Below are 14,895 nucleotides of genomic sequence, written 5' to 3'. Positions count from 1 at the left end.
TACTAAACTTAGTTGAATAATAATATTTGTCCTTCTTTAGTGGATCGACCCTTTTATTCTCGACTATACTAGTTAGGTAATTTTAGTAGTCAAACGACCTATTAAAAAGTGGCGTCGTTCCCGGGGAAGGCATTTATTTGTCGTTTAATTTAGTGTTTGCTTTTCTAAACTTCACCTGAGGAACATACGTTCTTCGGGCAGACTTACATTTGCTTTAGCGTCTTTGATGTATGAATAGGAGTACTAATCAAGAACCCTTGATTTTTGATCTTAAGATCGAAGCCACAACTCCAAAGAGAAATGCAAGTGCAAAGAAACGCAAGGCCGAGGCACATAAACGCATGCAAGCAATATCTCAACCTTCTAATATGGCCTAGTTTAATAGAAGTTTAAGGCAGCCTACTTAGTCGCGAGCTAGTCATGTTACTAGGGGGATTAAGATGCCGACCATCCCTGTGGAAAACTTTGACATCAAATCCCACGTCATCAGTATGATCACAAGAAGTCAATATTATGGGCTTGAGAAGGAAGAACCTGTGGATCATCTTCAAAAATTCATCTAGTCATGATCCTTACAGAAAATCAACAGTATAACTTATGAGGATCTTTATATGTACTTGTTCAGGTTCTTCTTGGGTAGAAAAGCTCAGCTTTGGTATAACTCTCCCCGATACTATTGCTACCTAGGAACAATTATCAGATGCATTTCTTGTAAAGTATTTTCCAAGTTACAAGACACATGACTACATGTTGAAGATTTTGACCTTTGCTCCCAAGATATAGGGGAGAATTTAAATGAAGTCCAAGAAATATTCAAGGACTAACAGTATAATTGTCCTCATCATGGCCTTGATAATAAAACCTTGATGAACAATTTCTACAATGGACTGGATAATGAGACCATGAGGATGGTAGATTGTGTAACCAGCGGATCTATTCATAACAAATATATCCCGGATGTAATTTCATTGCTCAGTACTTTGTCTGAGAACACGTGGAATAGTTCTTCTAGGAAGACTGCACCGAAGAAGGGTAAGCATGAGGTGGAGACATATACCCTTGCTTCTATCATATTAGATGGCTGCTTTGATTGAGAAAGTTGATGGGATGCACATGGGTGCTAGCTCACAAGCTAAAGTTATAATCATCTAATCAAAAATAATACCTCAATCCACTAACTATGCATATAGGGAAGAAGGGTCGAACCACAGGGAAACAGGTCAATTTATTCCTAATTAATCTAAATAATCTAGATTATCAAGTAACCAATTTGTTATCATAAAAGGAGACTAAACTACTAAGAGTAAAAGTAGGAAAGAATAAAAGTAGCAGGACGATCAATGAATAAAAGACCTAGGGCATAGGTTCACCAATAAATAATATTCTAGGGTAAAACATAATAATCAATCATCAATACATCAATTAATTAGATCATAAAGGGCTTTCGCTACGTATTACAATCACAGAATTAATCTACCGATATTAAATCTCATCTCTCGAATCTCGACTTAACCATTTATAAATTAATCTGCCTATTGAAACTAAGCCTAAATATCAATTTTCATCTCTCAAGTCTAAAATTAATATTGCTAAACTCATACATAGAAGACCTGCGCATGTCTAGTTGCATAACATTAAATTAATCAATAGGAAATTAATCAAGCATTGGTAATCAACAATAATAAATTACCCCTTCATATTATTTATGGATCCCCATATACCCTAGAAAGAAAACTACTCACGCATAATTAAATCTTAACTAAACAAAGCAATTAAAGAGAACATAATGATTGAAAGAAATAGAATTACTGAAATTAATAAAGAAGAAATTGTTACCGAAATTAACATAAATAGTCAATATCAAGAACAAAGTATAGAGTTGTAAAGAGAGAAAATAAAGCTAAGTAGAGAGAGAAAGTTTTGAAGAAGAGTGATTCAACCAATAACTCTCAAAACGTGTTTATATCAAACACTTAATTAATCCTAATTAAAACTAAGAAAATCGCCGAAATCAGCTCATCAAAAACACGCACCCGATCAGGCCCGTCTTTTATACATCAAGGGCATCTCTCGCTCGCAGCCGGGCAAAAGCTCGGGCGAAGGGATGCTTCATTCTTCTTTTACCCCGCCCGACTGGGCGCGCTTTCGGGCGGAGCCATATTTGGCCGGGCGAAGCTCTTGGGCTATCTTGGACTTTTTTATCGGGCTCCGATCCTTCGGCCCAATTCGGATTTCCTCTTTCGTGTCTTGAATACTCGGTCCAAACGCCTCGGTATCACAATGTTGGTCCATTAATAACCAGTTTGATGACTCTAACCGGCTCTGGGCTACGAAAACTGGTCGTACTCCTCTAATGCTTGTAGTTTCTCCATAAAAATCCCGGGAAAATGCTCTAAAGGTACAAATACCTACAAAACTCAACCAAAATTACGAAAACACTAGAAAGCACCAATTAGTAATAAAAGTGGATCTAAAGAGCAAAAAACACTACCAATTATGACCAAGGGACGGGGGTAAAATACTATATGAAAAGGACATATCAAACTCTCCCAAGCCAAACCTTTGCTTGTCCCTAAGCAAAGATCTCATCAGTGAATTAATAAATACTTGCCTTACCCCAAATAGTCAATATCAAGAACAACCAATTCAGGGCAAATCCGAAAAGCATGCATCAACATCAACCAATCTCATCCATCCAATCATTCATCCTCCCTAACAATTGTCAAATGGAGAAAAATACAAGAGCATATAGAATTCAAGACTAGTGCTCACACACTCAACTCTCATTTATGTAGCTAGTAAAAGATGAACTCGATCACTCTCCATCCCAACCCCTTAAATGTGAAAAATGCCCTCCAAAAATCACACTCTCATGTGTTTAAAAAGACAAGCACTCAACCTAAATAGTCAACTCGATATATATCAAATCATTCTTTGCATTGATAAACAACTAATTTCATATTAACACAACTCTATGCACAAAGGTCGGAAGGTCTTTAAAGCTTGTAATGTAAGGCTAGGGTAAAGGGTAGGATAAATTTGGGAAAATGTGAGAGTAAAGTCATGCTTAAAGGAGTCAAATCCAAATAAAATCAAGCTAAAAAACAATTAATGACCAATCATCTACAACATAACTCAACTCCACCAAAAATTCACCAAATAACTCCAATCATATCAAACAAATCCCAATACTTACAATATAACTCACAAAAATATAATAATATAAAAATTGAGTGAATAAACAAACTTTATATTTATAGACAACCATTTGTGTCTCCCCAAAACCAAACCCAGTGATGAGTACCTTTCGCGTCGAATCATAATCGAATGAAGCAAAAGTGTGGAAAGTCTAGTGTTGCGGAAAGTTTTAATTTCTTTTCCCTTCTCTCTGTTTTTGAAAACTTATTTTAAGAAAACATCCAATCCAGTTTTGTTGGTCCATGATATGGGTCCAATAGTAGTATAGTTGGATGAGGCTTGACAAGAGCTTTCCAACGATATATTATAAGCCCAATTCCGATGAATATTGAGGAAGTTATGGCCAATTTACTAAACTGGGCCCGGTTTGAGCCTTATATGCGGCCCAATGATCTAGGGGAGGGCCTAATATGATTTATCATTCCCAATTCAATTAGGAATAATTTTAGTCTTCTAGATTCTTCTAGAAGGTTCTTTTCATTCCTAATACAATTAGTATTGATAAATTGACTTTTGTTGACTTTTCAGAGTTTTAATTAAAATCAAAGAACATTATTTGAGGAAAAGATACAATTTTATCCTCCTGTACGGCAAAATTTATCTTATTTTAGAAAACGCGTCAAAAACAGGGTTAGCGCCTGACGCCAGGTATTGGCGCCTGGCGCTAGCATTTGCGCCTGGCGCTAGTGTTGGCGCCTGGCGCCAATCAGCTGGCGTTGGCACCAGCTCTGTTTCATTTGCGCCAATACTCTATTTTGTTAATTTTATCTTTTTGGATGATTTTCTCTATAAATAAAGTATTAAAAACTCCGTTTTTAATCATCAACAATCAGTTTTCATTTATATTCACCTACAACCAGTTTTCATTCGCAATCATCAATTCTCTCATTCTCTTTTAATCATTCATCATCTCTCTCTCTCTTTCTCTCTTTTCTAAACCTTGCTTTTTACATACAAAATTCCGTATTCACAAGATCTAGAAACAACTAGCCATATTTGAAGTTGCCTTCGCCCTAGACGTGAAAGGTTTAATTTCTGAGGGTTTGGTCCCAAATCTCTCTTTCAATTATTTAATTTAATTGTTGATTATTATTTTCCTTGAAGTTACTAACGTGTGTATTTTGTTATTAGAAAGAAGTACGAGGAATCAAAGTAAGTACTTTAATGGTTTTTATTGATGTTATGATGTAGAAATCATGTTTATATTGTTATTATGATATTCCTAGTATCATGTCTAGGGTAATTTTAATATTAAATATGATTGTTACGATGCTTCCTATGTTCTTCCTAATATTTATGATTGTTAGTATCATGTTAGGGTTAAAGATTTGATTTTTATTGCTTAGTGACATGCTAGGGTTTGTTATTAATCTTGTTAGTATCATGCCTAGGATCTTGCTGTTATTATGCTTTAATGTTAATATGATTATTTTAATTATGATTTATGATTATCATGATTATGATTATAATTGTTTATGATGATTATGAATATTATTATTATTTTTTTATGATTATTATTATTATTATTATTATTATTATTATAATTATTATTATTCTTATCATTATGATTTTTATTTTTTTGATTATATATTATGTTGCTTGATACATTATTTATTGTTATTGCTTGATCACACCTTTTATGCATGTTTAAAGGGAATTAGTACTTGTAATCACGCTTAATAAGATATTAATAATCTTGTTTAGGGTTAATATGATTATAATTCAAGTGATCGCCAATAATAGTTTATTTGTGCATTAATATTCAACCAACATAGATAAACAGGTTTAGGGTTAATCCTATTGATTGTATGTTAATTAGAAAGCGCACATGAATACGATCAGAATAAAGTAGAGGCCTATTATTAGGGCAGGTTCAATCTCTTTTAGGTTGGATTTGTACCTTCATCCCCGAATCCTTATTTTGTTCTAAACCTTATGGAGTTGACGATCTCTTGGATCGTTAAAGTGTGTAACCTTCACCCTGTGAATGGTTTACAAGTTCCTAAAACTTGTTGGCGACTCTTTTTCTCTATCTTCTTCCCTTTTGGACGCCACTGTACTTTAGTGTATGATCACAGTGGGGTTCAAGCTAGGGGTTAACGCTTGAAATATTCCCTACAGTTTTTGGCGACTCCCCTGGGGAGGATTTCTATTTTAATTTCTGAATTTTTTTCGGCAATGATTTAGAATGAGTGGATGAGACTCGAAACGTTCTAAGTATTTCATGTGCGTAATTTTGTTTAACATTATTGTCATATGCATAAAAAAGATCTCATTGGAAAGACCATCCGTAATGAGTTAAAAACATAATATTTTACACGTAGGAAATCTGAGAAATATCTTTCACAACTAGGACGGAAATAGCACCGTGCGAAACTAGAAAATTTTATCGAGCACAGAAAGCTGCTGAGGCATGTGGGAATTAGCGCCAGGGGCCAGAGCATTGGCGCTAGAATTTTAGCCGTAGCGCCAGACGCCAGCATTGGCGCCAGGCAATACAATTAAAAACTGGCGCCAGTCTCTGTTTACTGGCGCCAACTTCCGCCAATACCGAGCCAGAAATATGCGTTCTAATTTCGACCGGTTTTTCGTATTGTTTGCTCGATCCTACTTCCTAATTGAATTTTTTCTCACTTTTCTGAAACCCATATGTGTTCTACATATGGACATAACCCTCTGGGAATTCATGCTCTATCTACCCGATTGAACGCTCTGTGCAACAAAGGGTACATCCGAGAATGTTGAATTCACCAAACCTTAGAAGCGAGTTTTTTCTAAAACTCGCGGTGTCCCATCCACTCGCGCCAACCCTTCACGGTTAGGCTTCCGCGCGGTGTATCCGGACAATTAACCATGGACCCTCTATTGACTAAACCATATCCCGAACTTTAGAGAACTAGAGCCATGGTTAGGGTGCGAACTCATTGCATCATATCGTGTCTACTTGACTAATTGTGCATTATTTGTTGTGCATATATTCTATGTTTCTCTTAACCGTTTGTTTGACTTGTGTTGAGGTTAAATAAATTAATGACTTAAAGAACTTTGCCTAATTAATTAATTAATTAGAGTTAACAAAGTCTAATATTTTAATCAGAATTGACCTAGTACGACTTTAGGCATACCCCAATTGATTAATAACACCAATAACAGTCTCAGATTGAAGCTCCACCATTTGCGCCAAAATCTGAGCTGTAGCGCCACACTGTGGAGTGTGGCGCTTGGTGACAACTCTGTCGTCTGGCGCCAAGCTGCACAGTGTGACGCCAGTTCTGTCGTTTGGCCGACAGTTCGGATTATTGGTCTAGTCATCACCTAGTGTCTAATTAATCAGTTTGCTAATTAATTCGGTTAAGTTTTGCTGTCAATAGTACTCGTTTAAGTCGTTAATCAAGTTAGGCACTACGTCCCATGGTCTTACATAAGAGTCCAAGCATGTCACTTACGTTTAACGCACACACCAATACACATACTTTGACCATGCCTAACAGAGTCTTGCGTGCGCATTTTTTCCGTCATTTTTTTAGGGGGGTAAGTCGGATATTAATCCTCCAATTTAAAAAAAACTATATTTAGTTCCCTAAAAATATGTACATTATTTTTGCCAAAAATATGCACTCATTTTTTATTTTTATTTTTTATTTTTTCCTCAAAATAAATCGTAAAGTCAAGTAGATTCGAGTCAAGTAATTAAAACGCAAAATGATTTAATTTACAGCGCGTGGTCAAGAAAGGAAGGACAATTAATCAAAGACAACCTTTTCGTACAAGTCCAACTTTTCGACAAACCCATAGCTCGTAAGAGGAAAGCTAAGACTATAATGGCAACACAAGAAGAAGTCAACGAGCTTAGGAACCAACTGGTTACCGTGTTTGAGACACTGAAGCTACTAACACTCAAGATCGATGATCCCGTGAAGCAAACAACAGATGGACCTCATGCAAGAGAGTCTAAGCAAGCTATCTAGCGACTACAAGTTTCAAGGTCTTAAATCACAAGGGGTCTCGGTGGACAAAGATCTTCTTCCGTAGAAGTTCAATGCCAACGACATCCCAAAATTCAGAGCAACTGATAACCCTTATTTTCATTTAAGAGCATTCGAAACAATAATGAGTATTAAGGGTATCGATAAGAAGCTTTTCCCCTCTCTGTTCTCACTATCTCTAGAGACCGTTTGCCAACAATGGTTCTTTTCTCTCGAGAAAGAAAAGACCTCTAACTGGGAGTCCATAGCAACTGCTTTCGTTGATAGGTACCAGTGTAACATTAAGGTCGAGACTAACCATAGGGAACTTGAAATCCTCAAACAAAAAGAGAATGAAGGTTTCACCTCTTTCTTTAACAAATGAAGGGAAACCTCAGCTAGATGATCGAGGTGCCAAGTAAAAAAGAGTTTGTAAGATTGTTCATAAAAAATCTTCAAGAAAAATATTCCAAGCATCTCAAGTATCAAAATAATCTCCATACCTTCAACGCCGTCTATGACATTGGGATCAATATTGAAGATGACCTAGCTAAGTTAAAAGCTGCCAACAATAACTCCAATAGTGGCTGGAAAGGAAAGAAGAACGACAATCCTTCTTCTTCCAAAACCACCCACTCAAACCATGTTAGCACTTTTAATTTAGGTGAAGTCCTTGCTATGAACAATCAAGGACAAAAGAAACCATTTAGGAGGAACTTCATTCCTATTGGCATGAGTTATGACACCGCATTTGATCGATTAAATGCAAAAGGTCTTATAACTCCTATCGGACCATTTGGGGACCCACCAGTCGAGAATAGGTCGGCTAATTGGAACCCCAATGCACACTGTAAGTATCACCAAGGTAGGGGCCGTCTTACCGAAAACTGTTGGAAGCTTAAGGAAGCTATCCAAGACTTAATCGACAACAACAAGCTGCCATTGCCCCCTGCCAGTAAGAAGCCAAGCATTGATAATGCACCTCTCGCTCATGCCCTGGCTATCTCTGACGAGGAAAATGAGGTTGACCCCTCGTCTCTCATTAGACCTGTCAAAGAAATCTATGCCACAGAAAAGGAGGAGGAAACCTTCTTTGATGTCAAGGATAACCTTCCAGAACCGGCAAGTAAGGAAGATATATAATTGCTCACACCGTCTATGATGGAGGTATCGCATTTACTACGTGAAGCTCTCAAAGCTATAAAGGAACCCCAAAACAAATATGACGAGTTTCCACTGCTGAAAGATGAACCCAAGAGAGAATTCACACCCATGAGAACGACTTACGAGGCAAAGCGTTTTCCTTTACAAGTCACTGAAAGACCCAAAAAGAGTGATAGAATCTACACTCCAATTATCCCATATGCACAAATGTTCAAAATGCTCTCCGAGAGTGGTGAGATTAAACCTCTCGAACCGAGACCATTCAAATCATTGAAAAGGACAGATAGGTATTACTGTAAGTATCATCAATCAGGGGGTCACACTATCGAAAACTGTTTTAAATTCAAAGATTTGGTTCAAAAAATAATTGATGAAAAAGAAACTAGTCCAAGTTCCACAAGAAGACGATGCAACCATTAACGGAGTTTGGGACAGTGATGAAGAAGATGTCTATCTAAAGGACATAGTAGGACCTCCACCTTCTGTGTCATACACCACAGATGACTTTTGGGCTGAAGAAGACTCATCGATAGACTTCCTCACAAGATCCGGGAGAATGCAACCTCCCTTTTCAACACAACCTATGCCAACCACACAACAAGTTCCCATACCTATCATTGAAGACAATGATATTGTTAAGCAGTTTAAGAAGACAAAAGTTGAGATGAATGTATGGAAACTCTTGGCAACATCTCGAGAACATAGGTTAGCTGTAATGAATGCCTTGGACAAAATTGGGATAGATTCTGACACTACCCCTGAGGGATTAGCCAACTTCCTTACAAGTGATCTTCTTAGTCCAATTAATTTGATCACCTTTTCTGACAAGGATTTACCCCCAGAAGGTGACAAACATTACAAGGCATTAAACCTCACGGTAGTTTGCAAGAGGATGAATGTTCCTATGACTCTTGTAGACAATGGATCGGCCATCAACGTCTGTCCACTTAGAACTGCGAGAATTCTAGGGATAAGGGACGAAGATTTAACTCCGTCTACACAAGGAATAAGGGCCTATGACAACACTCGTCGTCAAGCTCTTAGCAAGATTACCCTAAATGTAACGGAGGGAGCAATAGAACATGCTACTACTTTCCAAGGAGTAGACATTAAAGCTTCGTTCAATTTGCTGTTGAGATGCCCTTGGCTTCATGACCTAAAGGTCGTCCCCTCATCTCTCCACCAACAAGTAAAAGCTATAGTTGGGGGAATTCCTATCACCATCGATGCTTCGCCTATGAGGATCAAGTCTATAGAGAATCCAATCATTAATGTGGAGCACGACAAGGATGATAAAGATTTATGGGGCTTTAACGAAGAAGTCTCCTTAATCCTAGAGGATGAAAGGACCCCTCTTTGCCATGAACCCCATTCCAACATGATTGTAAATGCCATGCTGAAGAATCAAGGGCCTTTTCCTGAGATGACCCTAGGAAAGAAGAAAGGAACGGAAAAGCCGCAAGAGTCACCTGGCCTCCCTAAGTTAGACACTTTCGGACTTGGTTTCAAACCGACTCGGAAAGATCTCAAGCGAGCCCAGGAAAATTCAAAGGCACGTAGAGACGCTCGCATTCAAAAGAAAGCAATCCCAATGGATCAGTACCCTTTTACACTTAATGGCCAATTTATAAAAGAAGGAGAGTACTATCCATGCCATAAATTTCCCGAGTCATTTGTTGTAAACGACATAAGACAACCGGGATTTAAGACTTTCTTGGTTTTCTACTTAACTAATGAAATCCCAACCCCCATGCTTTGACTTTAACGTCATGGGATTACTGTTTGGGCGAGAAAAGAACGAGCCAACTTATAAAGATGATAACTCCTCGCTCATTCAAACAGTTCTATAAAGAGAAAGTTCGATCCCTCAAAGCTAATCACTCCAGCTGAAGGATCACTACAAGGGTGACGCAAGATAATCAAGGTGACTACTCCAAGTGGAAGGAAGATATCCATCACGACAGGGCAAGGATCAATGTTTGAAGAGTCGTCAGAGTCAGAGTCAGAGTCGGAGTCTCTCCCCCTAGAGTCTTCTAAGTCCCTAGTAGTAGCACCTTCCCCTCCTATTTCTTCTCCTAGAATAGTTAGTGATCAAGTCCCTGAGGACATATCACTCTTTGATGTAATGATCTCAGAGTATAATTGTAGACACCCATTTGTGTCTCCCCAAAACCAAACCCAGTGATGAATACCTTTCACGTCGAACCATAATCGAATGAGGTGAAAGTGTGGAAAAGTCTAGTGTTGCGGTTAGTTTTTTTTTAAAATTCTTTCTTTCTGTTTTCGAAAACCCACTCTATTTTTTGAAAAATTTATTTTAAGAAAATAGCCAATCCAGTTTGGTTGGTCCATGATATGGGTCCAATAGTGGTATAGTTGGATGGGGCTTTCAAAGACCTTTCCAACGATATATTATAAGCCTAACTCCGATGAATATTGAGGAAGTTATGGCCAATTAACTAAACTGGGCCCAGTTTGAGCTTTAAGTATGGCCCTATGATCTAGGGGAGGGCCTAATATAATTTATCATTCCTAATTCAATTAGGAATGGTTTTAGTATTCTAGAACATTCTAGAAGGTTCTTTTCATTCCTAATTCAATTAGGACTCTTCAGAGTTTTAATTAGATCAAATATCATTTTCGATTGAAATTATATTATTTTATCTTCCAGTACGGGAAATTTATCAGAATTTCAAAAACGCGTTAAAAGTCGGTTAGGCGTCCAACCCCAGGCCTTGGTGCCTGGAATCAGGATTGGCGCCAGACGCCAGCCATTGGCGCCTGGCGCTAGCCACTGGTCTTGGCGCCAAGATGTTTTTGTGGTCTTCAGACTCTGTTTTGATAAATTATCTTTTTTGGATGATTTTCTCTATAAATATCATATCAAAAACTCCGTTTTCATTCACCAATTCTCTTTATTCTTAAGTTTTCACCAACTATCTTCATCATTCATCAACAGGCATCATCGATCATCAACTTTCTTCATTCACAAATTATTCATCAATTAGCATTCATCTACAGTCAAATAATCCTTTTCATTTATCTCTTTTCATCAATTTTCATTAACATTCATTCTTTCTTTTTTAAACCTTTGCTTTTTCATACAAAATTCCGCATTAATTAGTTCTAGAAACACCTAGCCATATTCGAAGTTGCCTTCGCCCTAGACGTGAAAGGTTTTAATTTCTGAGGGTTCGGTCCCAAATTTCTCTTTCAATTATTTAATTTAATTGTTTTGATTATTATTTTCCTTGAAGTTACTAACGTGTGTATTTATGTTATTAGAAAGAGGTACGAGGCATCCAAGTAAGTACTTTATTGATTAATTGATTTATGATGTAGAAATCATGTTTATATTGTTATTATGATATTCCTAGTATCATGTCTAGGTTAATTTTAATATTAAATATAATTGTTGTGATGCTTCCTATGTTCTTCCTAATATTAATTCATGTTAGTATCATGTTAGGGCTAAAGATTTGATTTTTATTGTTTAGTGGCATGCTAGGGTTTTTTATTAATCTTGTTAGTATCATGCCTAGGATCTTGCTATGCTTTAACATGATTATCATGATTATTATTGATTATGATTGATATAACTATTATTCATGATATTGATTATTTATTATGTTGCTTGATACATATTATTTTATATTGCTATTGCTTGATCACCTTTTATTGCATGTTAAAGGGAATTTTGTACTTGCAATCACGCTTAATAAGATAATTAATAATCTTGTTAGGTTAATTGTGATTATAATTCAAGTGATCGCCAATAATAATTTATTTGTGCATTAATGTTCAACCAACATAGATTAAACAGGTTTAGGGTTAATCCTATTGTTTGTATGTTAATCAGAAAGCGCACATGAATACGAGCAGAATAAAGTAGAGTCCTATTATTAGGGCAGGTTCAATCTCTTTTAGGTTGGATTTGTACCATCATCCCCAAACCCTTATTTGGTTCATGACCTTATGGAGTTGACGATCTCTTGGATCGTTAAGGGGTGTAACCTTCATCTTATGAACGTCATATCCCCTTCTTCTTCAGCCTTTAGCCTAACCACGTTACAACCCTTAAAAGACCTTTTTGAGGTATACACACACTTGTGCAAGGTTTGGCTAGAGCTACGTTCGGCCTGATTCCTAACGGATACGTAGGTAACCTCACATCAAGGTGCGGCCGTAATAAACATGCATTCATATTCACATTCACACACTTACACCATGATTATATCAAGGGATTTCCTATGCTCATCCCTATTTATTTAGAGCTAGACTTGGGGGCTTGATCCCTACATCATTAGCTTACCTAGCCTAAGAGTCACCACCATTTTACTCTTTTCAATAACATCTTCCCACACACTTAGCTCTTGCGGCCTAACTTTAGTGTCACTTTCACACACATCACAAATACATGACCGAATATAATCCCCTTAGGAAACCTTTGTCATGGAATCTTAACATAACGCTGAAGCATGCCTTATCAACATCACTCATCAATCATAATTGTCATTGCATCACGAAGTATGAAGTGTGTAGCCTCCGTGCCTAAGTTACCCAAATACTTTCATTATAGAGTCAACCATTGAGATAGCCTAGGATGGATTAATCCTTGCACCTTGAGCGATAGTATCGAATGACATTGACTAAGCTCATTCAACATGCATCTTCAAACTTCACTTTCGATTCTTTTTCGTGTCTTTCTTTTTCGGGAGAAAGTCAGTACCCTCCACAAAAATGACGGAAAATTTTTGCTTTTTTGGCATTTTCGAGTCGCACGATCACATTACAATGCACACACGAGTCATGTACAAATTGAGTCATGTCATGTCATATAACTTTGATTTGAGTCACACATGTCATTTCACTTTGAGTCGAGTCAACCTCGAGTCAGTCAATCATATCGAGTCAAGTTTATGCCTTGAGTCGTGTCAAGTCGATGAGTCAAGCAATGCTAAACCTTAGGTCAACCCTAAGATAATTAAAGAAATTGGCAAAGTTCTATAGTCAAAAATAAATACAGGTGCAGCAGAATAGAGAAGACCCTACTCCAATTCTTGGCGCCAGAGATATCTCAGCAACGACAGAGCTCGAAGCCTCCCAAAAAGGTGATTTCGACCTCATACATTGATTTCGGGTTCCTTGGTACGCCAGTTAGCCCCTATAAGCAATTTGACATGATTAGTAGTCGGCTCGATTACAATCGTAGTAAGTGATTGAACTGACAAAAAATTGTCTCACTTAGATTAAGCGCCTAAAACACTGGCTCATTACAATCGGTTCAAAAGCAAGCACTTAAACGACAATATTTCCAAATATGGATTGTCGCGCATTCTTATTAAACGACACAGTTTTCCAAAAATTGGATTGTCATCCCCAACTGACTATATTTCCAAAAATGGATTGTCGTGCATCTTCTTCAACGACAATTTTTCCAAGATCGGATTGTCATCTCTGGCAAAGTTTTCAAGCGTGGATTGTCCTGCTCCTTCTCTATTTGGCAATTTTTTCCATGTTCGGATTGTCATCGCTGGCAAGTTTTCAGAAATTGGATTGTCCAACACCCAGTTCCCTATAGCAAAATTTCCCAAAGGATTGTTATAGGTCTCTACTCATCATAAATTTCGGCAAAGGTTCCTCAACGTGGATTGTCATTCATTTCAGGAAGTGGCAAATTTTCCCGAAGTGGATTGTCGGTCGACTCTTTTTTGCAAATGTTCCAAGACGCAGATTGTCAATAGTGGCAATATTTTCCCAAAAGGATTGTCGCACAGCGTTGGCAAATTTCCAAGGTGGATTGCTCTCAAGAGTTATATTCCAAGATGTGGATTGTCGATCATAGCAAAGTTCTTATGAAAGATTGTTACGAAGCATTGGCAACTTTTCCAAATATTGGATTTTGGCAAATTTTCCGAGGTACGGATTGTCGCTTCATCGTGACAACATTTCCAAGGATGGATTGTTACGTGGCATTGACAACTTTCCCTAAATCGGATTGTCATACATCATACAAGAGTTGTGTTGGCAGCTATTCCCAAAGAAAAGAGGATTGTCATCACAGCAAAAGCACCGACATACTGGTTCACAACAAAAGCACCGACATACTGGTTCACAAGCAGCAAAGCGCTGACGTACTGGCATAGCAAACATTAAGAAGCAGTGATCTTTTTGAAGACTATCACAGCGGAAATTAAAGACATATCAAAAAGAAGTTCTTTGTTTAAAGACGAGTGAACATCGAAACAACAAGGTGGCGTTCCCTGGATTATGGAGAGTTGTCACAAACAACTGAGGATTGTTTCAAGCGAAGCAATCTTCGATAGTATTCCCTTGGATGTGGAATATTATCATAGCGGAGAAAGGTCGTTTCAGGCGAAGCAATTTTCCAAATTGGAAACAGTTACAGGCGTAGCGGTTTTCAAGCGGGATGTCATTCTCTAGCTTGTAGGAGGTCATCAAAACAACGGCAGTACAGCAGCAAAATGGTTACTTTTAGAGACGTGTGCTCGACGGTGCAAGATACGCGTTTCTTAACTCTTTTATCTGTTTAACTAACGATAGTTTT

This window comes from Chenopodium quinoa, unplaced genomic scaffold (genome assembly GCF_001683475.1).
Source record: "Chenopodium quinoa cultivar QQ74 unplaced genomic scaffold, ASM168347v1, whole genome shotgun sequence".
NCBI lineage: Eukaryota > Viridiplantae > Streptophyta > Magnoliopsida > Caryophyllales > Amaranthaceae > Chenopodium > Chenopodium quinoa.
The sequence above is the reverse complement of the archived record's forward strand: the minus strand, read 5'-3'. Positions refer to the sequence as shown.